Here is a 25168-nt window from a genome sequence, read left to right as displayed (position 1 = left end):
ACAGTCCCACCTTAGAGGGCCTTCAGAAATGCCCTTTTTTATGCTAATGTCTATTAGCCACACCACTGTGCTATTCTGTTTGCAAAACAGTCCTGCAATCAATGGACCCATCGAGAGGTATACGGTCAAGTATTATGGACTTGATATACGTTGTATACACTTGCTGTGCTCCAGCATATCGACTGAAAGGTGTGGCTGCAACAAAAAGGTAACGCCCCTGAGGATCCTTTCATCCTTTGTAAAGTATCACAAGCAACTTTCAAAAAAAATAATCTCTTGTGCGAGTTTTTCGTGTGCCCCAATGACTTTATAGATACTAAATGACACAGCTGAAAACTAGACTAATTGCTCATTATGCCCAAACATATTCTAGGTTACCTTTACTTCTACTCTATCACCCAGTATAGAGTTGATAAATATGGTATCCATTTCGAGTGTCAAATTTAACACCGTACTCGCCCTATTTTTTCTGTGCCGCAGGCAAATTGATGCTCGAAGGTGTCAGGCACAGTTCAGATATGACTCCTAGGACATCATTTATTTTGCAGTCATCATACTGTAAGACTCTAATACTGCAAATAACAAGCCTGGGGAATCCATAGTATGTCATATTCCGATCTTTACAGGATGTGGAAGAGACTGAACAGAGGGAAAAATGAAGGAACAAGGGATTTTGAAGCCAGAAGAGTAGTTGTTGTCCTAGATATGGCATACTGCAGAACACGAGCTCGGTGCAATGTCTATATATTGGAAGATTATCTACAGTATGTGTATTCAGCGCAGACACTTCATTAGCTGCAACTGATACTGTGTGAGCTGCGCTACAGCCCCTCGGAGTTTTTTTTTCTCCCTCCGAACTGCCCAGGTGGCTTCTGATTCTGCTGGGAAATGGCCTTGAAATAAATAGACCCAGAAGAAACACAATAAGAGAAATAATTGGGTGACTCCTGAAATGTGTTGTGACCTGGGCTTAAAAAAAAAAATTTGACAAGGAAAGCACTAAACAGTGTTTACAATCTTGAAGACACCTCTGATAATAGTGTAAGATAAGGTCTTCGTCCCGCCAGGTTTAGCTGCAACTCTCATTAAAAAGATCAGATTTCGGTTGAGTGAAATAAAATCTAGAATCAATGGCAATTTCTACTTGAATAACAAGTTTTCTGACATTTAAGACCAGTCAAAAATGTTGAATTTGGAAGATTATTTTCATAAAAATTTGTCATTTATTTTGGCAAATTTAGTATGAAAATTTTTTTTTTATATAAACGTAATAAAAGAAGTGCATTTGTCTACAAACATATGTCGGCGCCCAGTACTTAACGCTTTAATTAAAGAGGTTGTCCAGTTCTTTAGCATTGATGAATGTCTGATCAGTGGTGGTGCGACAGCTGGCACCCCCACCGATCAACTGTTCTTGGTGGCGTCTGGAAGTGCTCGGTTACGGGGCTGCTCAGTCTACAGATGTGGCCGTGGGATTGATTTGAATAGGGGGGCGGATGTACAGTATCCGGCCATGGCCGCTATCACTAGACTGAGGAGCTTCGTAACTGTGCACTTCCGAACACCACTGGCACTGAGAACAGCTGATTGATGGTGGTGCAGGATGTTGCCCCACCACCGATTAGACATTGCTGACCTATCCTAAGTATAGGTCACCGTTCTCTCCTGGTTCTCCTCCTATCTCTCTGACCGCTCCTTTACTGTATCTTTTGCCGGTTCCTCCTCCTCTCACCTTCCCCTTACTGTTGGGGTTCCTCAAGGATCGGTTCTAGGCCCCCTCCTTTTCTCCTTGTACACTGCACCTATTGGTCAAACAATCAGTAGATTTGGTTTCCAGTACCATCTCTATGCTGATGACACCCAATTATACGCTTCTTCTCCTGACATCACGCCAGCCTTTCTAGAAAACACCGGCGATTGTCTAAACGCTGTGTCTAATATCATGTCCTCACTATATCTGAAACTGAACCTGTCAAAGACTGAACTCCTTGTGTTTCCTCCCTCTACTAATGTACCTATACCCGACATTGCCATTTCTGTGTGTGGTTCCACCATTACTCCCCAGCAACATGCCCGCTGTCTTGGGGTCATACTTGACTCCGAGCTTTCCTTCGCCCCCCACATTCGATCACTGGCTCGCTCTTGTCATCTGCACCTCAAAAACATCTCTAGAATTCGACCTTTTCTTACTTTTGACTCTGCAAAAACTCTTACTGTTTCTCCTATTCATTCTCGTCTGGACTATTGTAACTCTCTTCTAATCGGTCTCCCTCTTACCAAACTCTCCCCTCTCCAATCTGTCTTGAATGCTGCAGCCAGGATCATATTCCTCACCAATCGTTACACCGATGCCTCTACCTTGTGCCAGTCATTACACTGGCTACCCATCCACTCCAAAATTCAGTATAAACTTATTACCCTCACCCACAAAGCCCTCCATGGCTCATCACCACCCTAAATCTCCTCCCTTGTTTCAGTATACCACCCTACCCGCGCCCTCCGTTCTGCTGATGACCTGAGGTTAGCATCCTCAATAATAAGAACCTCCCATTCCCGTCTCCAAGACTTTACACGTGCTGTGCCAATTCTTTGGAATGCACTTCCTATGTCAATAGGATTAGTCCCCAATCCCCACAATTTTAAGCGTGCCCTGAAAACGCATTTATTCAGACTGGCCTATTGCCTCAACAAATTAACCTAATATATCCCTGTGTGGCACAGCCAAAAGTTTTACCATAACCAGGTTCCCCGCATCATGTTCCCACATGCTTTAAGCATCCATTAGCCCTCTGTGTCTGTACTGTTACACACTTAACACTATGGCTGGCCCATACAATCAGGGCAACTGTTACCACCCACCTTTAATGTCTACCTCTTTCCTCATAGACTGTAAGCTTGCGAGATGTTCCAATGCTGACCCTGGGAGGAGCGTGCATTTATCAGACCTGATCATAATCAATCCAGTGGCCCCAATGTGAACAAGCTTTTTAATTCAACCACGTTTGTGATTAGATTCCCGAGAACAGGTATTTCACATTCTCAAGATCTGTGGAGGGGAAAGGCTGTGAAATGTCATTCATTATTGGGCAGTCTTCTATGTGTCACAGGTGAAAAATTGTGCTACTAAGAACACAGTGAAATGAAATTATTAGTTATTAGGCTGTTATTTCTTTCTGTGTCACAAATGAAAAAATGGACTTTACAAATCACAGTGGGCTGAAATCTACAGACAGACATAATTGTGATCAGGGGACTTAATTGTTTCTTTGGTTACAGGTGCCAGAATTTCGGCCTTGAAAAACCTCCGAAAAATAGTATCAAGTCAACCCAAAGTATAAAAATATCATGGTAATGTTTGGTGTGCCTAGGATGGGGAATGTATGCTCAGAAGGGTTATTTTGGAATATTTATAGGGGATCATACCTGCTATTTAACCCAATTTCAATGGTAATGTTTCTTTAGCCTATGTCACAAAAATGGTGGGGTTTATAAAAGCCCCACCAATAAGAGACCATTTCAAGGGTGGAGTCTATTTGGGTGGGCATAGGGATGGGGGCTTAAGTATATTGTTTTTTTGTTGTCTTAATGTTGATAAGTATGGAAGATCTGAGACCAGACTTAAATCATAGATGCACCACCAAATGAACCTGTTTAGCCCAATAAGCCTGACACATGAGCCCCCCAAATCCCCCAAAAGGTACTAAACTACTACTCCTGCATGAACCCCCATAGTCAGCACTTCAGTCCCATCAGGTCCAGGAGATCTACCCAGCAATACACACAGCCTACAAAACCAATCTGCCGAAAGGCTCCCTCTACAAAGGTTCTTTGAGAAGAGTTGTCATGCCCTCCGCCACGCCAATGAACAAGGCAGCAATAACGGGTTTTATAGGGTTATTTATATAATTAAATGACTGCAGTAATTTCTAGTTTTGCAGTAGTTCTCAGAGTCACCTTGTTAACGACTCCGAAGAGTATAAGTGATCAGATAAGGATTCGTTTTGCTCTCTGTTGCCAAGTTTGGTTCTAATCTCCGAAAAAGCACAACATTTGCGTTGAGTGAAGCCTCAATAAATTTCCATTTTTAGAATGCGAAACAGCGATTCTACCTCCTTCCTGCCCCTTTATAAGCAAAAACATCTGCCGCCTGCCTGCTGATAAATCGCCATCATTCCTCCAGTTCAACAGGAGCTTGCATTCCCTCTAATGCTATGCCGGAGCCATAAGGAATGAATGCGCTAAAAGTAAATTAGTGGAACGCCGGGCATTGTAAGACCCATGTGAAGAAAAAGCTTCAGCAGGGAGTTGTCATATTCCTGACAGTCCCTCGTTAATGACAATAAACTGGTACATTATGGGCCTTTTTCAATTACTTATGGAATTATGAATCAGAGTTTGAGAAGCGTGTCATGGATCCACGCTGCGCCATTAAACTGCTTGTTATGAAAACGTCTTTGTTAGTCCTTAAGCCCCGATTCATCATTTACATTTTTTTTTGGTCTTTCTGCATTTTTTTTAATTGATGCTTCTTAAAAATGTCGCACGCGGTTCATGAATTTTGGACGAAATCAAAAATATCTTTGACTTTTTTTTTTGCACCTTTTTATAGATCGAAAACCTCGAATGTTCCGATTTTAAATGTTGCGCGTAAATAACATTTGCACAAAAATTCTCCAGAGGGAGACTAGAATATTTGGGCCAAAATTTAGGACATTTATAAATAGTTGCAAATCATGAATTGGCCACAAACATCTGGAAAACAAAATCCTTACCCGCAATTGGTGGATGTTATAGAGAATGGTATGGATTGGATAACATTTTAAAACCCAATATCACTGGTCTCCTGGCAGCATCTCCAATCTGAGTAGATGAGTATATCAGCTAGGAGTCAGTCAACCTATAAGGACACCAAATACTCTCTTATGTGTTTTTAGCAAAGAGGTGCTAAACTATGCAGGAGAAGAACATTTCTCCAAGGTAGACTGGACATCTCCAGTCCATACCAGGGACATCACATGGCACAATGGAAATACAATATTTCCATGCCATATCTTTGATATTCTGATGTCAGCACAATCTCCAGATATATCTGTGACTAGGGGACCTAATAGTTTCTTTGGTTACAGGTGCCAGCATTTCGACCTTGGAAAAAAACAGAAATATATATATATATATACTGTATATGGATTAGATAAAATAAAAAAACAATATTACAGGTAACCTGGCAGCATCTCCAATCTGAGTAGATGAGTATATCACCTAGGAGTCAGTCAACCTATAAGGACACCAAATTCTCTCTTGTGTGTTTACTTGCTAGCAAAGCGGTGCTAAACTATGGAGGAGAAAAAAAATTTCTCCAAGGTAGACTGGACATCTCCAGTCCATACCATGGACGTCACATGACACAATGAATATACAATATTTTTATGCCATATCTGTAATATTCTGATGTCAGCACAATCTCCAGACCTATCTGTGATCAGGGGACCTAATCGTTTCTTTGGTTATAGGTGCCAGACTTTCGACCTTTGAAAAAACACAGAAATATATAATATGAACCGAACTATGGATATACAGTATGATGATAATTTTTGATGTGCCTAGGACGGAGAATGTATGCTCGAAAATATGGCAGTCAGGGTTGAACTGGCCCACCAGAGAATAGGGGAATCCTCCGGTGGGCCCTAGCTTCTCCTTCAGGAGAGTTCATAGTGCAAACCTTGAGTGGGGGAGAACGGTGGGCCCTCAGAATCAAATTCTCTGGTGGGCCCAATGTTGTCCAGTCTGACACTGATGGCAGTCATTTTATTTTACTAAACGCTTCCTGAGGGAATGTATGACAGAAATTAGAATTATGTTCTACACCCATTTTTCCTTGCATACAATTAGCTATCCTGACCAGGAGGAGGAATAAGAGGTGGGGATGAGACCCGTTAAAATTGCTCATCCAGGGAAACTCGAGGTCAGACTTAGGAGAAATGATGAGTATTGTAGATTTGTCCAAATTTTTGCAGTGTCTCCTTTGCCAGAATCTCACCCATCCAATCTTTAAGACCTTTTTAGTTTTGTACTGGTTTTGCCTTGTTTGTGTCTTTTTTTTTTTTTGCTTTTTCATCTTTGTGTAACCTTGTAAGCACTGTACCCTTTTTCACATATTAAATCTAAAATGTAATGTTTTTTCCTTGCTTCTCTGAATGCACCGACAAACTCGAAACGGGAAAAGTATAGCCTGGTTTTGTTACCCTATGTTATGCCAGAGCGCAGCAAGCAGTGTACCTGCCAGCTGTTTGGGAATAGGTGAGTGGATGAGTGAGTGTGAGAAATGGAGTTGCCCTTTTACAGTCACATCCAAGCTACACGTCCAACAAGTGGGTGGTCTTCAAGACAGTGATCATTAAAAAAACTGGCGAACACAGATAAACGAGACTTCAGTAATGGCACAGGTCCAAAGAAGAAGGAGGCGAAAGTCAAAAACAGATGGAAAGGGCAAATACTAGACAAAAAGAGATGCCAATGCAGATTTGCAGTCAATCAATTTGCAGTGAATCACAAGTAATGCAAAGAATCCACTTGGCCTGTAAACACGTATGCAACACTCTGAGATCCCCTAGAACTGTACTCAACACTTTTCAAGTTCTTTAAAGCAAACGCAACTTTAATAAAGTCAAAGTGACCTCAAGCTTTATGGGTAGCGGTAAACCAATGGTGGCTGTTCTTCACTGCTGCACTTTCGCACACTATTTGTAATGTATAGTCAGTGGTTTATTGATTTCTCTCACTATCTGTATTGCTAATCTGTGAATTGTGACATCCTCTAACTATCCAGATTCACTATAAAGCGACCGCTGCATTCCCTGCCTCTGTTTTCACACAGGCTCCGTTAGTCCTTCCTGATTGATTCATAACGGGGGAGGGGAACCCCAAAGCAGACACCTTACGCGTTTCGGACAAGTACGTAATTACAGTAGCATGTAAAAGTTTGGGCACCCATGTTCATAATTACTGTTGTTGTGACCAGTTAGGCAAGTAGAAGATGAAATGATCTCTAAAAGGCCTTAAGTTAAAGATGACACATTTCCTTTTGTATTTTAGGCAAAAAAAAGTCTTCATTTTTTACATTTTAAAGATTACAAAATGGAAAATGGGCTGATGCAAAAGTTTGGGCACCCTTGGAGATTTGTGTGCTCAGATAACTTTGACCAAGGTTTCTGACCTTAATTAACCTGTTAGGGTTATGGCTTGTTCATTGTCATCGTTGGGAAAGGCCAGGCGATGCAAATCTCCCAGCTTCATAAAAACCTAGCCTCCTCTAACCTTGTGCAAAAAAACAGCAGCCATGGGTTCTTTTAAGCAGCTGCCTAGCACTCTGAAAATGGTGGAGGCCCACAAAGCAGGAGAAGGCTATAAGATGATAGCAAAGCGTTTTCAAGTTGTCCTTTCCTCAGTTTGAAATGTAATTATGAAATGTCAGGTAACAGGAACAGTGGAGGCAAAGATAAAGTCTGGAAGACCAAGCAAAATTTCAGTGAGAGCTGCTCATAGGACTGATAGAGAGGCAAATCAGAGCCCTCGCTTGACTGAAAGACCTTCAGAAAGATTTAGCAGTCTCTGGAGTTGTGGTACATTGTTCAGAAACACCTGCACAAATATGGCCTTCATGAAAGTCATCAGAAGAAAACTTCTCCAGCATCCTCACCACTGGCGTAACTACCGGGGTAGCAGCCGAAGCGGTTGCTTTGGGGCCTGGCCCATATCGGGTCCCCGGCTCCGGTCGACGCTACCCGGTAGTGCAATTTAATTAAGCGGGGCGGACCTACCGCCCGTGCAGCCCGTGCATGGCACGGGGCCCCGAGGGAGAGGGGGGCCCCTCCAGCCTCCAGCACTGCATGGCTAATTATTCAAATTAGCCATGTGAAGCGCCAGGCGCAAGGAGGAGAGGAGCCAGCCCTGAGGTGAGATGATATCAGCATCAGTCACGCTGTGCTGCACTGCTGCTGTGGGGGAGGAGAGGAGGAGACAGACTGTCTCACTCACTGTGCCTGTGGTGCCGGCCGGACGGTGGCTGCAGCCGCAGGTCAGTCAGTCACTTGTGTGTCTGTGTGTGTATGTCTGTGTGTTTATGTTTGTGTGTATGTATGTGTGTATGTTTGTGTATGTGTTTGTATGTCTGTGTGTGTATGTGTGTCTGTGTGTATGTATGTCTCTGTGTATGTCTCTGTGTATGTCTCTGTGTATGTGTGTATGTATGTGTGTATGTTTGTGTATGTATGTGTGTGTGTATGTATGTCTGTGTGTATGTATGTATATGTGTGTGTATGTCTGTGTGCATGTGTCTATGAATGTGTGTCTGTATGTGTGTGTGTATGTATGTATGTGTGTGTATGTGTATGTCTGTGTGTATGTGTATATATGTATGTCTGTGTGTATGTATGTGTGTATGTGTCTGTGTGTGTGTGTGTGTAGGTGGAGCCTGGCCCTGGAGGAGATGCGGACATGAGAAGACTGTGATGAGGAGAGAAGGCCATGATGCCGGGGGTGATAGGAGAAGGCCATGAGGGGTAATGGGAGAAGGCCATGAGGGATGATGGAAAGAAGGCATTGATGGGATCATGGGAGTGATGGGGAGAAGGCAATGATGGGAGTGATGGAGAGAAGGGAGTGATGGGGAGAAGGCAATGATGGGAGTGATGGAGAGAAGGGAGTGATGGAGAGAAGGCAATGATGGGAGTGATGGGGTGATGGAGCAGGCAATGATGGGGAGAAGGCAATGATGGGAGTGATGGGGTGATGGAGCAGGCAATGATGGGGATGATGGAGCAGGCAATGATGGAAGTGATGGGGAGAAGGCAATGATAGGAGTGATGGGGTGATGAAGCAGGCAATGATGGGAGTAGGCAATGATGGGAGTGATGGGGAGAAGGCAGTGATGGGGTGATGGAGAAGGCAATGATGGGAGTGATGGGGAGAAGGCAATGATGGGAGTGATGGGGAGAAGGCGGTGATGGGGAGAAGGCAATGATGGGAGTGATGGAGAGAAAGCAATGATGGGAGTGATGGGGAGAAGGAGGTGATGGGGAGAAGGCAATGATGGGAGTGATGGAGAGAAGGCAATGATGGGGGTGATGGAGAGAAGGCAATGATGGGGTGATGGAGAGGGCAATGATGGGGTGGTAGGGGAAAAAGAAATGATGATGGGGTGGTGGGGGAGAATGCACTGGTGGTGGTGGAAAGGGCAATAATGAGGGTGGTGGAGGAGGAGGAAATGGAGGTGGTGGAATGGGCAATGATGGGAGTGGTGGGGGAGAAAGCAAAGATAGTGGTGGGGGAGAAGAAAATGATGGAGGTGGTGAAGAGGGCAATGATGGGGTGGGGGAGAGGACAATAATGGGATGCGAGGGGAGGAGGACAATGAGGGGTGTGGGGGATTGGGATGTTAGGAAGGGGGACTTAAAATGGCCTTAGGAACAGGGGAGGTGGAGGAAGACGTTATCGCTTATTATGTCTAACACAGTTCCTTAGTATATAGTGTACTCACTATGTCTACCACAATCCCTTAGTATATAATGGACTCACTAATTCTGTATAACACCACCCTTAGTTACATAGTTTCCTCTTTTATTATGTATAACACGTCCCTTATTACGTACGATCCTCTCTAGTTATATACGTATGATGCCGTCCCTTATTATATAGCTTCCTCTGCTGTTATGTATAGTGCTGTCTCTTACATAGTGTATTCTTGTTAATTTTGTTATTTACAGTGCCCTCTTTTATTACATAGTCCCCTCTCTTGTTTGATATAAAATGACTGCTGATGGAGCAGCCGGTGACCAAACTACCAGTCCATCAGCTCCTCCATTAGAAATGAAGCTTTCCCATGCTCCATCAGCCATCATTGCATTATACAGCTAACAAGACAGGACGGTATGTAATAAAAAACAGGGCTCTATATAATTCAATATGTAAGGGACGGTACTGTACATAAGAAAGGGCACTGTGTAAGGGACAGCAATATACATAAGAAAGGAGACTATGTAATATATATACATGTATGTGTGTGGCTATATAATATCTATCTATCTTTCTATATATATATGTATATACACATGTAGCTTTGACACCATAAAAGGAAGGGGGCCCAGACACATTTCTTGCACAGGGGCCCCGAGCTGTCAGTGTCCGCCCCTGTAATTAAGTACATCACTGCGACGCTCCGGCGGGTGCTATGGGTGGCCAACACTGTCTTGGGGGCCCACCGGCCCAGTGCGTGTAGTGTAGGAGGTCCGGGGCCCCGGCGGCAAAAAAATGTACACTATGATTTCGCAGCCTACGCTGCATTTCTGTTGCTGCTATGCGGAGTGAAGCACATATTGGACCCGCCTCCCTGCCTGCAGTCAGTCACAGAGTGTATTGCTTCAGACTAGTTCAGTCCCGCCCCTTCCCTGAGCCACCGCTGTCTATTAGCTCTCTGCAGAGCTGCCTGCCGCATGGACCTCTGGGAATGTCTTGAAGGGGGTGTGTCTTTGAGGGAGTGTGTCTTTGAGGGGGCCCCGTTTAAAAGTTTGCTATGGGGCCCAATCAGTTCTAGTTATGCCCCTGATCCTCACCATAAAATTCATCATCAGAAGTATGCAAAAGAACATCTAAACAAGTCTGATGCATTGTGAAAATAAGTCCTGTGGACCGACTAGGTTAAAATAGAACTCTTTGGCCACAATGATCAAATATATGTGTGAAATAGAAAGGGCACAGAATATCAGGATAAGAACATCTCGCCAACCATTAAGCATGGTGGTGGATCAATCATGCTTTGGGGTTGTGATGCAGCCAATGGCACAGGGAATATTTCGTGGGTAGACGGAAGAATGGATTCAATGACATTTAAACAATTTCTTGATGCAGTAATTTTGACTAGAAGAGCCCAAACTTACATGCCACTGTATGTCTATGAGTAAGTACTCGATAAATGGACTTTTAATATATTTTTTTTTGGTGCCTGTTTATCCATATTTTTTGCTCTACTTTCTGTCAGAGATACCGGCCCCGAGACTTCCGAGTGTCATGTTTGGTGTTTATCTACGTGGTTTATGGTAAATTGATGTATTCTTTTCATTTTTCTTTCTAGGTTTTTATTGAATTGAACTTCTCATCTCCTATCGCTCTCACTCTCTCTCTATCTATTGTGATTGTGAGGGTGTACTTTGGGGACTTTTTCTTCTGTATCAGAAGACCCCAGTATTATACGCTGTATACTATAGGTGCGGCCGATACGCTATGAAATATGTTAGTGCTGGATAAACCATTCTCTCTATGTGATTACTTCTGCCGTGCGCTGTTTCTACACCAGGTTAATGTTACTTCTCCATGTTTTCATCATCTTCGTTCTTCGTGCCCAGTCAGCACTTTTATTTATTTTCCTGCTGTCATTTCTTACTGAGACTTCTTGTCAGCGTTCTGCAGATGGATGATATGGTAAATACCATTTTTTACTCCCGGCCTGTTTTCTTTCCTTCATGCGGTGTCAACTCAGGACCTGCAACGCTCTTTACCCGTATCTGTAGATTGTTCCTAGAAAGATGGAACTGATAGAACATTCCACAGATCCACTTCATCAAATATTCCAACGGAGACAAGGATGAGGAATCGTCCTCCAGGATTTCACTTTTCTGACCGACCAGACTGATACATTGTAGCAAACCACCAGAAAGATAGTGATGTCTTCAGTCTAGACTGGACGCAATGTGTCATCTTCTCAGTCGCGAGCGAGGCTTAGGTCATTAGTGGTGTGCAGTCAGAGGCGTAGCTAAGGATTCAGCTCAGGTGGGGCGAAAAATCTGAGAGGGCCCCTAAACGGTAACCCCGATTACAGCTCAGGTGGCGCACCCAGTGTCAGTAGCTCTGGGTGGGCCCCCTCACAGCAAGGGGCCCGGGGCGACCGCACCCTCTGCCCCCCTGGTAGCTATGCCACTGTGTGCAGTCTTTCCACGTACAAGTCTTCTCTCATTCAGTGACCGCAAACGGATAACTTATAAATAATGAGAAATAGAAGCAAAGAATAAGTTAAATAATTCTAGAACTTTATAATATTAACTCATATAAAACCCAGAAATCTCTCTTAGGCTCCTATCAATCAAGGCTGAAGTTTGGGAGAAAGTCGGCCAGGAACCATACATCTTTGATAAAGTTCTATGGAGAACAGTAACTGTCGCATCAGGAGAACTTGCAGTAGAATATCTGTGTCCGCCTCCGGCTCCTCCCCTCCTCCATCAAATTTTACAAGCACCAACTGTAATCTCCTATCTCAGTAATGGTGAAAATCTGTCTTCGCTGAATTCAGATTATACCTGAAATGAGAGTACAAAGATCAGTCTGGGAGGAGATAGAAGAAGCGGATTTATCTGATAAGATATGTTACAAAGTTGCTTTTATTCGTTTTCAAAATTGATTTATCAATCGAAAGTTAAAACATTTGGCTACTTTTTAACAATCCCGTTTATTTCTCTTAGGGTCAATTTCCTTGGAAGGCAAGGAAATTCGCTTATGATTATATGCCAATATATTAACCCTTTTTGCAACTACGTGTCCATGCGCCGCTCCTTCCAATATACAGATGTAGCAGAGCTGAGTATGTCTTATGCCTGACCGAGGCGCTTAATTAGTAAAATATTTGCATGAATCGTAAGACGTCCTACAGAGACCTTTGATGAAGAATCGTATGTTTATTAAAGGGCGGCGTCCTGCCCACCTCCAGCTAATTGGCACCATGGACTTTCCCCCCTAAACAAGGCTCGTCAGCAGTCAGGATGAAATAATGCACAGAGAGGTCGTGTGGGAGACAAGCGAACAGGATTTATGAGATGAAATAACCTCGGTACATGGAGTGCTTGAGATTTGTGATTTATAACCCTTCCTGGCAAAAGTACTCCCCTTATGTCTAGGTGTCAGTTCCAGCTGGAGACGTCTTGTGCAGGAAACTTCTCATTTCTTATTTGTCACTCTTTTATTTAGCTCTGCAGCAGCAGGGATCATTTTATTATATAATGTTGTGGCTGCAGACACAGTCATATTTAATGGATAGAGCTTCACGTCCCCTGCATAGACATAAAATGACAAAATTATAGCAGCCTCCACTAGAGGGCGCTGTGGAGATGCTGTTGTATTTTTTTAGTTTATTGTGAAACAGAGTGCAGTAAGCTCATGAGCTCCCTCTAGTGGTGACTGCAGGCAGCCAGAATTTTATCATTGAGGGCTGAAGGGCTGTTACCAAAAGTGTTTTTTTTAAATGTCAGTAATTATGAGGTCGTCACATTGAGTGTTGAGCTATAGGGGTCATTATTCTAAATAGGGGATGGTAAAGGCCATTATACTGAATGTGGTAATTGTGAGAGCCCCGACTGTGTGAGGGGCTGTGGTGGCCATCATATTGAGTAGGGGGCCCTTATACTGTGTGACGGGCCGAGGGAGCCTTTATACTGAGTGGGGCTCTATGGGAGTACTCATGCTGAGTAGAGGGCTATGGGGTCCTTCATACTGAGTAGGAAGCTGTGTGGGCCATTTTACTATGTGAGGGGTGGTGGGGGCCATCATACTGAGTAGGGGATCTAATACTGTATGAAGGACTGAGGGAGTCTTTATACTGAGTAGGGGGCTGTGGGGTACCATCATACTAAGTATGGAGCTATGGGGTCATCATACTGAGTAGGGGGGCTGTGAGGTCCATCATACTGTGTGGAACCATACTACTGTGTGTGGAAGGACTATGGGGATATCATATCATACTATCGGGGGCACTTTAGAAGCATCAGGCTGTAGGGGAATTATACTGAGTTGGTGAAACTGTGACGCCGGGATTCACTGAGGGGATACAATACTCATCGTGTGTGTGCGGGGGGCATTTTTTGGAGCATCATACTCTATAATGTCTATGAAAGGGGAATCGCTGGTCAGAACACTAAGGAGCTTCAATAGGGACATTATATATTTATACTGTATATTGTAAGGATTTGCTTAGGTAGGTATTGGACAGCATTCACACAGGCATGCAGTTTCTTGTCCAAACAGGAAGGTTTATTAACTCCATACACTTCCAGCAGAAAGTAATACCAAAACAATTAATCCATACAGCAGTACAAGAAACAGAGCGGCTCAGTATGCTTAGTCTAAGGGATATACACGGTGTCACAATTCTGTTGTTGGGTGTCCCGTGACTAGGGGCTCCTTCCCTGTCCCTAATGCTAGGGGCGTCCTAGTTTGCCCTGTTCCACGTATTACTTCTGATGGTGAAGACGCCGGGGCCACATACCTTGCCTTAGCTCCTGAATCCACCCTCAATCTCTACCCCTCCCTCACCCAGGGGAGAGGGGAGTAGTAGTGTACAGTAATGGTACCGTTACACATAGTGACGCTCCAGCGATCCCGACAGCGATACGACCTGGTAAGGATCGCTGGTGCATCGCTACATGGTCGCTAGTAAGCTGTCAAACAGGCAAATCTACTCAGCGATGCAGTAATGATACAGCGATCCGTATAACGACCTCGGAGGTCATTGGGACCTTGTCACACAGCAGCGATTCTGACGACTCAGACCTCGATAGCTTGAGTTCTGAGACGCCAACGAGGTCGCTCGTCGTTTTTATGGTGTCAAACACAGCAATGCATGCTGGCCAGTGGGACACCAGCGATCAAAAAATTGCCTAGGACATTTGAGCACTATCAGCGATATCGCAGCGGGGGGACAGTCACCGCTATGTGTCACATGTAGCGAGATCGCTAGGGAGGTCGCTGTTGCGTCACAAAATCTGTGACGTTTCAGCGATCTCGCTAACGATCTCGCTATGTTTGAAGTACCCAGCAGACTAATAAGGTAATATGAACAGAGATAACAAAAAATACCAATCATGCAAATATACCCACACAAACAACAGAGGTAAACACTGGGGAGTGGAGGATAGGGTTAAACCAAAGTAGAAAAAGAAAGGTAATTATCACACAATCAAAGTCTAGCATAAGTCGCAGATAAATCCACAAAACGCCTTCTCAAATAACAACCACCAACAACCTCCAGCCATGCAGCATAAGCTAGTTCTGGCAATGAGTGCTAGCCAGCGCCCAGATTATATAGGAGATGGGAGTGGCTAACAGTGAACAGCTGAGAGCCTTAATGCAGGAAGGCTTCCAGGAGCGCTCAACTGAGCAGATTAACCCCTGCACTGCTAAAAGAAACCTGCACTGTTTAATATGAAGATGAAGTGTTTCTAATCAGTGCAGCAGTAGGAGAAATCAGATGCTGCGGTCTTCTGGCTCCTCTTTGTCACAGTAAACCCGTGACACACGGGTCGACCATCATGCATACACAGACCCAAATATCAGAGGTATTTGCACCTCTACTCCCAGATAAGGAATGAACAGTTCTGCTGCCCTTTTTTTTAACTAGCTGCACCTCCAGGATTGGAGGGTGGGAATGACTAATTCAGTCTTGTCTCATCTAATCATTCCTAACAAACCTGGACCCGCATATTGGTTCTAATCACCCTCTCAGCGCTTCCTATCCAAGATTCTGACAGCTGCTTGTCTACTACACTCACTGGCCACTTTATTAGGTACACCATGCTAGTAAGGGGTTGGACCCCCTTTTGCCTTCAGAACTGCCTCAATTCTTCGTGGCAGAGATTCAACAAGGTGCTGGAAGCATTCCTCAGAGATTTTGGACCATATTGACATGATGGCATCACACAGTTGGCGCAGATTTGTCGGCTGCACATCCCTGATGCGAATCTCCCGTTCCACCACATCCCAAAGATGCTCTATTGGATTGAGATCTGGTGACTGAGGAGGCCATTTGAGTACAGTAAACTCATTGTCATGTTCAAGAAACCAATCTGAGATGATTCGAGCTTTATGACATGGCGCATTATCCTGCTGAAAGTAGCCATCAGATGTTGGGTACATTGTGGTCATAAAGGGATGGACATGGTCAGCAACAATACTCAGGTAGGCTGTGGCGTTGCAACGATGCTCAATTGGTACCAAGGGGCCCAAAGAGTGCCCAGAAAAAATTCCCCACACCATGACACCACCACCACCAGCCTGAACCGTTGATACAAGGCAGGATGGATCCATGCTTTCATGTTGTTTACGCCAAATTCTGACCCTACCATCCGAATGTCGCAGCAGAAATCGAGACTCATCAGACCAGGCAACGTTTTTCCAATCTTCTACTGTCCAATTTCGATGAGCTTGTGCAAATTGTAGCCTCAGTTTCCTGTTCTTAGCTGAGAGGAGTGGTACCCAGTGTGGTCTTCTGCTGCTGTAGCCCATCTGCCTCAAAGTTCGACGCACTGTGCGTTCAGAGATGCTCTTCTGCCTACCTTGGTTGTAACGGGTGGCAATTTGAGTCACTGTTGCCTTTCTATCAGCTCGAACCAGTCTGCCCATTCTCCTCTGACCTCTGGCATCAACATGGCATTTCCGGCCACAGAACTGCCGCTCACTGGATTTTTTTTCTTTTTCGGACCATTCTCTTTACAGAGAATGGTTGTGCGTGAAAATCCCAGTAGATCAGCAGTTTCTGAAATTCTCAGACCAGCCCTTCTGGCACCAACAATCATGCCACGTTCAAAGGCACTCAAATCAACTTTCTTCCCCATACTGATGCTCGGTTTGAACTGCAGGAGATTGTCTTGACCATGTCTACATGCCTAAATGCACTGAGTTGCCGCCATGTGATTGGCTGATTAGAAATTAAGTCTTAACACACAGTTGGACAGGTGTACCTAATAAAGTGGCCAGTGAGTGTATATATATATCTTTTTTGGTGGGGTCGGAGGAATACAATTTGAACTTTTGCTATGGGTCTCTGTGATTTCTCACTGAGAGTAGACATATATTTAGCCATTTGTGTATATCACACATTTCTAAATGTGCCCTATTTTGCTCATTTTACCCTCCAAAGATGCACCTCCGGGCTGCATTTACCCTCTAGTTGCCACTGAAAGTATTCTGCTGTAATTACAGTCCATTTGGATAATTATGTGCAGTGCAGTCTCTCTCATCTGTCTTCCGACAGAGCACTGCTCTGTCTCCACCTCTGAAATAGAGTGTAATCCACCTTTAGACTGCAGTCTATGCCTCCCTGGACAGCACCGTCCCTGGCTGATTTAATAGCTGATTTTGTCTTCTGCCATATACATCAGCCTATGGATTTTTACATCATTGCTAGCTGGTTCTTAGCAGAGCTCAATTCTCCTGCACTCCTCCATATGAGATCTTGTAATTACCAGGCAGTGCAGAAGACTTGTGTTGGTTATCTGCAGCTGACAGATCACTGACATAAAACTACTAATGTTGCTCTCTTGATGCATATGGCAGAAGATAATCCTCTGCCAAGTAAAAAGTTAATTGAGCACTTCCAGAACTGACAGCACTCAGTTCCCTCTGCTACATCTCCTGCTAGCAGGGGAAATTAAATGCTTTTTGGCAACGATCACTCCAGAATCCCAATCCTGGGGTGAATGATCATTGTCTTTTCACTGCTTAATTGGAAACTGCATACCCTTTAGGATGTGAAATCTCAGTGCAGGGAAGGGACGTTGTTAAAGAAAACTTTCAGCAAACTTTTGACGTGTCTATATGATGTGTCTCTTTTCGGAAAATTTGGCTTCTAAGAAAAGTACCACAGGTTTACTACTTTTATTTTTTAATGAATGTCTACGGAAGATCACAGTGTTGAATTCATTCATTCATTCATTTGCACCTAGTCAAAACATAGAATGGTTGGAAATTTGCATTCCTAGTTTTATGGTTTTTCGGCGTCTAACCTTCAAAAACAAATAGTAAAGTCATAGATATAAAAGTCCCAGACATCCATCCTTGGAGTTATGTGCAGTGGAGTCATTGGACGTGTTTATATTATATTCGTTAAGCCAATTTATTTATCTAAATACTTTCCTTTCTTAGAAAAACAGAAAATGTATGACAAAGCATCGAAGATTTTGAAGGACTGTTTAGGTTCCATGTATATATGCGCTGATGAATGAAAGTCTGCACGTCTTAACCATTAGTTGCCCTACCGATTGGTGTAGATGTCTTCATCCACTAAATAAATCAGATATTGGTAAAAGCCAGATTTTATTTCCAGTGGCCAAACATAAAGAATGTTGATAAACCATCCCAACAGTCTGGATTGTTTAGATGTCAGTGTTATAATATTCCTCGGACGCCTACAACTTCTACATAATTTTCTGAAGTTTTATAACCCTCCGGTTGAATATTTTTGGATCAACACTTAATATTTTAAAAACCCCAATTAAAAAGATAGATATCAAAATGGAAATAAGAGAAATACAAACCATTTATGTCTGATAAAAGAAACTTTATTTTACAGATGTAGTAAGAAATTTTAGAAGAGTAGTGACAGTCATGTTCCAAACTAGTCAATTTTGGTGGCATTGAATGATTAACGAGCATGAGGGTAGACTATCTCTCCTCAATGGTATATGGTCGGGCATGTTGCATTTTGACATGTCCAATCTTTTGTTCTTACAAGACATAAGGGGGACAGGACTGCATTCAAGTTTCCAGTCTCGGATGATCTGAGCAAGCATGTGTATTGGGTGGCGAAGGCGGTTCAGGAGGATTAGATGTTGGTTGAATGAATGCTCAGTCGGGAGCTATCAAAGTTGTATGTCTACCTTTATATTATGAAAGAAACACTCCAGGCATAACTGAACCACTGGGCTATACCAAGTATGTGCCAATAGCAAATATAAGAGAAAAGGAGGATCATTTTGGATTTCGAGGTCCTCGATCCATGATGTGAATAGGGCCATCAAGGGGAAAACAGCAGTCAATCGAACGAGTGTTCACCCAACAGCTATGTTATGTTTACGGCCTCCTGTGTTCACTACATTGTAATATCTTCAAAGCGGACCCATGTTGGTCTTTATATAAAAAATTAAATATATAATCATCTACCAGACCATTGATTGATAACGTTGCTGGTCTCACCCCCACCACTCCTTTCTTCAGGCAGGGAGCATCAGGTGGCTGCCGCAGCCAATGTTTGGCTGCAGTGGTCACTTTCCATCAGAGATGGAAGGAACGGCCTCCTATATCTAGCACTTTTTTCTATCTCGGATAGAATGTAACCGCTGAAGCAAATCCAAGGTTGTTGATTGGCTCATACCCCTTGCCAGAAAAGAAAGCAAGGAGACCAGTGGTAGAAATCGGCAGCACTATGGAGGAGAGATGAAGGTCTCGTAGGAGACCGAAAATCATCCATACATCTGTTCCATTCTGATAAATTGGTAAAAGGACAATACAAGTGCAATATGGTCTTATCTCATAAACCAGTGAAAAATTAGAATATAAGGTAACTGTTGCCTGACCCTCATAAAAAGTTTGCTTGACCCAACTGATGCAACGCCAACAAGTTAGAAGATCCAACGTAGTATTCCATTAGTAGAAAAGTTGGTAAATCTGCGCTGATTGTTCTGTATTCACAATAAAGATCCAGTTTACGGTTTCCAAATGTCTGAGGTTTTATTTTCAAACGCGTTTCGAAGATAACAAACTTCTTCCTCAGGAGACCTGTTATGGATTTGTTGTAGTCCTCCTGATGAAGAGGTTTGCTAACTTTCAAACTTGCTGAGAATAAAACCGCATAGATATTTTGAAACCGCATATTGGATCTTTATTGTGAATACAGAACCTGCAGCTCAGATTTACCAACTTTTTTCTACTATTTAGATACATTGGGCAATTTCGGAAATTTCTGCAAAAAAAATAAATCTATTACATGTGAATTCACTAAGGAGCATAATTCTTCAAAGAAAGTGCATCCATTAGTACTAGCCATAATGCAGACATATTTTCTTTTTCATGGAACCCCCATAAATATTAACCATGTACAAACAGAAGACACGACAAACCAATGAAGAAAAACCTGAATATTTTGTTTTTTTCTTCATTGGTTCAATAATTCTTCCATTGGTCGCATAGTTGTATCCAGCAGGATGCACATTCTTATGGAGCATCCTGACCTCAAGGGCCACCAACAGGATTTCCTGGAAACATGCACAAGGTGTTGGAACCATCACCTGTGCAGGTGATAAAATGCTGAAACATGTTAGTGCCCTTTGAGGACTGGATTTGTGCAACCCCCGGTATAGAGCATCAGGAATGATGCAATAAACATTTTTCTTTAAGTCTTGTAAAATTTGGTAAAATCCCCAAACTTTCTCAATTCATTAAATTGAGGAATTTTGTGGCCAAAGTCTTCCAGCCCAAAATCAAAAGCTTTTATTTGCAACGAAACAAGCTGTTTCAGCACCATCAAAGGTAATCTTGGAAGTAAAAACCTCATGCACTGCAGAACTTCCAGATTGTGGAGTCATGTTGCTTTACTATTTTAAACAATTATTGTAAAGCTTTTGAAATTTTCAGCATGTCCCGCAGGAAGGTTAAGTGATAACATTTCTACTTGGCTTGCAAATAGCAGAAAAATGGCCTAATTGAATGCACTTAGTGCATCTTCTTTTAAGTATCGGTGGATATTACTTCACTGTGTTCTTACGGACCAGGTGACGTAATGACTGTGGAAGCTGACCTTATTGTTGTAATTCTGTCTGATCTATTATTCTGACATAAAGTCCCAGCCTGTTTGGTTTACGCATTGTTCATGCCTACTTAAGCATTCGTTTGTGCTTCCATGTCTTCAGTACAGCCATAACTTTATGATTTCGATCCCGAGACCCAACTCTTTGATGGTGGAACGAGAAGACTCATGTAACCGATTTATTAACGCTTTGAGATACTGGATCTAGAGAGAGCATAGTAAAATGATATGAATGCAATGTATGATGTGAGGTTTCTACTGAGTCAGCAGCAGTTGAGGTAGACACAGGAAGCAGCTTCAATAAAATGTCTTGGATTGTTTATTAAAACTTCAAAAACCGCATAAGCAAAGAAAAAGACAACCTTTTCCGGCACACAGTGAAAACAGAAAGTAAATAATCCATACAGTAGTGCTGGTTCACCTGTTCAGGTTAGTATCCAGCTCTTGAGCCCTTTAGCAAACACAAGCAATACTGGAGGTCTACACACCTCCAGACATCGACAACGAATGAGACAACTGGTCTCTTTTTTTATCTGCCATACCACATCCCCGGTGTGGGGATATGTGAGCAGCTAGTCCCACCCATCTCTTTGCTGCTTGTAAACCCGGCCCTGATACTTCCATTAACTTTCTCAGCATTATACGTGCTGGAGCCTGCTTTCCTGGGCTTACATCACCGAGGCTACCAACCTCAATGATACAGCAAGGACCTGCCTGTGGGCCATCCCATATACCCCTGCCCAAAAGCCTTGACAGCTTCCACCAAACAGTGGACCCTTGACAGAGCGTCAGCATTACCATGCAGTTTCCTGGGCCTATGGTCTACATGGAAGCGAAAATCCTGAAGGACTAGGAACCACCTTGTCACTCAGGTATTGTTCCCCTTCTTCTCCTGCATCCACCTCAGCGGGGCATGGTCTGACACTAGCCTGAATTTCCTTCCCAAGAGTTAGTACCTTTAGAGTATCTAATGCCCACTTGATGGTCAAACATTTCTTTTCCACTGTGGAGTAGTTCTTCTCGCAGGATGTCGGCTTTTGACTTTGATACATTATGTGGTGCTTTTCCCCATTCACCTCTTGTGATAAGACAGTGCTCAGCATGATATCTGACCGGTCTGTGTGGACCACAAACTCCTTAAAGTGTTGCCATCAACACTGGCTGTTTTCACAGGGCTAGCTTCAGTTTCTGGAAGGCTGTCTCAGCTTCTGGAGACCATTAGCCATAGCTGACTTCATCCCTTTAAGGAGGTCCGTCAAAGGGGCAACCATCATGGCGAAGTTAGGGATAAACCGGTGTTAGTAGCCCATGATGCCCAGAAACACTCTGACCTGCTTCTTTGACAGGTTGTGGCCAACTTACCCCTGCCTATGACATTGCTCAAGTATTTAGATTCTTCCATGCCCATGGCACATTTCTTAGGGTTTATGGAAAACCATGTCTTCTGTAGAGCATCAAGTATCGCCTGGTCTTTGATCAGATGGCTTCCCCAATGCTTGCTGAAGATCACAATGTTATCCAGATAGGCCGCTGCGTACTTCTTGGTGAAAGCTATGATCCAGTCCATGGCTTTCTGGAAGGTGGCCAGAGCTCCTTGCAACCCAAACGGCATCCTTTCATTGAGAAGGCCGTTTTTTTCTTGGCATCTTGGAACACGGGAATTTGACAATACCCGTTTGTGAGGTCAAGGGTGGTAATGCACCGGGTGGGCCCTACCCCCTACCCTTTCAATCAGTTAATTGACACGGGGCATTGGATATGTATCTAACTTAGAGAACTCATTCAGATTCCTATAGTCATTACAAAACCACCATTCTCCATCTGGTTTCAGCACTAAGGCTATGGGACTGGACCAGCCACTCTTAGACGCTTCAGTGACTCCTAGGCTCAGCATCGGCTTCACCTCTTTCAAGATCACCTCTCGGTGGGCTTCTGGAATCCAATACAGCTTCATGTTCACCCGAACATGAGGCTCTATGACCTGAGTAATTCAGGCAATTCTGAGACCAGGTCTCTGTTCCCATGTAGCAACTCTCTGCTTTGCTGCTTTTGAGCATGTGACAGTTACTCTGCCATCTTGACTTCTTTCTTGTTGGCTTCAGAGTTAGCTGTTGTGAGCTCATCTGTTCATTCACCTTTTGTGTCCGAGGATCTCCCTCTTCTGGTGAAGGAAGGTAGTGAGGCTGATTTGGACGAAAGAAACCAAACACCTGATCAGGTGGATTGTGACTGGGTAACGGGAACTTCAGATTGGATATAAGGCAGCCGACGCCCTTCTGAGTGGCTGGTGATTTCTCTGCTGGATTCTTGGAGACCAGTCTGATTCCTGCTTCCCAAAGTTAAGTTTTTGCTCTGCTATTGAACTTATTAGTTTTGGTTTTGTTTTCCTTGTTTTCTGAGTTCAGCCATCCCCGGCTGGGGGTGTGCTGGATTCTTTTTCCTTGATCAGCGTTCTCTTTTGCTCTACTTTCAGAATATTCTGAGTGCTGATATAGGGTTTGAAGTCTAGTGACTTCAGGGCCCTTTTTGCTTATCAGTTGTGTTGGTAATATTTTTAGCAGGGTTTTCTCGGATTGCAGACAGCAGCTTTTCTGTCCTGTCCTTTTTAGTTAGCTTGGGCCCCATCGTTTGCTCAACCTATCTTTCTATCTGTGTTAGTGTTTTCATCTTGCTTCACCGTCATTATATGTTGGGGGCTGCCTATTGCTTTGGGGTCTGCTCTGAGGCAGTCAGTTTTTCCCTTTTCTCTCTTTAGGCTTATGTAGATCTCCGGCTGTGACGAGGTGTCTAGGATCACCGTAGGAACACTCCACGGCTACTGCTAGTTGTGTGATAGGATTAGGGGTCTGCAATCCACTAGTTTCCAACCTCTCTGATTTTCTGGGCTGAGCTTGTGTTTTGTTTTTTCCTCCTCGGTGACTCAATCATAACAGTTAGCCACCAAATATGGAGCTTCCACGGGCTACCTATCTCGCCACGGCTTAATCAGGTTCATGTAGTACAACTTGGTAGGGCTTCCTTCTCATTGGTTGCTGGACTTTTTAGTAAACGTTGCCAATCTTTTCAATTATTTCTTAGAAGCCCTGCCACTTGGCCAAAAATTTGCTCTCTATTGTAGGAACCAGCACGATAACCCGATCCCCAGGGTTGAAATGTCTCACCCTTTCCGATCTATTGTACACCTTTGACTGTGCCTTTTGTGCTTTGAGGAGGTATTCTTTTACAATGGGCATCACCTCGGCAATTCTCTCTTGCATCTGGGCCACATGTTTGATTACACTCCTGTAGGATGTAGACTCCGCCTCCTAGGTCTCCTTTGCCACATCCAGTGGTCCTTTGGGGTATCAGCCATACAACAGTTCAAAAGGGGAGAAACCAGTAGAGAGAGGCCTGTGGGACTTCTCTGATAGAGAACAAAAGGTATGGTAGTAGACAGTCCCAGTCTCGGCCTTCCTTCTTCAACATGGCCTTCAAGGATTTATTAAATCTCTCCACCAAACTGCCTATCTGTGGATAGTAGACAGAGGTCCTGATTTTTGAGATTTGCAGAATTTTGCACAACTGTCTCATCACCTTTGTCTGGAATGGAGTTCCTTGGTCCTTTAGGATCTCCTTGAGCAACCCCATTCTAGAAAGTTATGGATCAACTCCTGAGCTATACACTTGGTGGAGGCGTTTCATGGTAGTACAGCCTCCAGATACCATGTTCAGGACCTCCAGGATATACTGATGCCCTCAGGCGGACTTGACCAGGAGTCCCACTAGATCCATGGCTCTATGCGATCAAATGGAACCTCAGTGATGGGCAATGACACCAAACTACTGAGGAGGTCAGCTGATAGGTGGGACAGGACCTACAATAATTCAAGATTTCTCGGTGACAACCGGGCCAGTAGAATCTTTCTACCCCAGATGACCACGTAACACATGCGTATGGGCCATGTCTAACAACTTGTATGTACAGCTCTGGCATGAATAGCTGCTCGATTACCTCACCTCTCTCCTGGGTGACCCGACATAGCAACTCCTAATTTATGGCAAAATATTGATATCAGGTGTCAGCCCCCAACTCATGAGCAACACCATGAAGTACAGCTACATTATCAAATGCCTCTTTTAGAGTTAAATCCCTGACCCGGGCAGTTTCAAGGTTTCCTTGGACATCTCCATCTCAATTACGGTATGTTCATTCATTCATATGTTTAATTCATTCTCACCACCAACAAGCACACAACAGCTCAAGCCTGCAACAAAAGTTCCTTTAGGAGCGACCTGGCTGTCATCCGAGCAACCAAGTGACACCGCTTTCTTCCACTAGTTCCCAGAACAAAGCAAAGTCCTGCCCAATTAAAACAGTGTGTAATAGTTCCTTGACTACGCCAACCTCATGGGACTCTGTGCCACAGTTTATGTCTATATCCACTTGGGCCACAGGGTAGTCTTTAGCGTCCCCATGGATACTGCAAACGCCCACTGTCTTTCCAGGAATCAGTCGATAAAGAACTGTGTGCCGCACTAAGGCTACCAAACTTCCTGAGTCCAGCAGACCACTCA

Source organism: Dendrobates tinctorius, unplaced genomic scaffold (genome assembly GCF_039654945.1).
Source record: "Dendrobates tinctorius isolate UK_male_01 unplaced genomic scaffold, ASM3965494v1 ptg000027l, whole genome shotgun sequence".
In the NCBI taxonomy this organism is placed as follows: Eukaryota; Metazoa; Chordata; class Amphibia; order Anura; family Dendrobatidae; genus Dendrobates; species Dendrobates tinctorius.
This window is presented reverse-complemented; position numbering follows the sequence as displayed.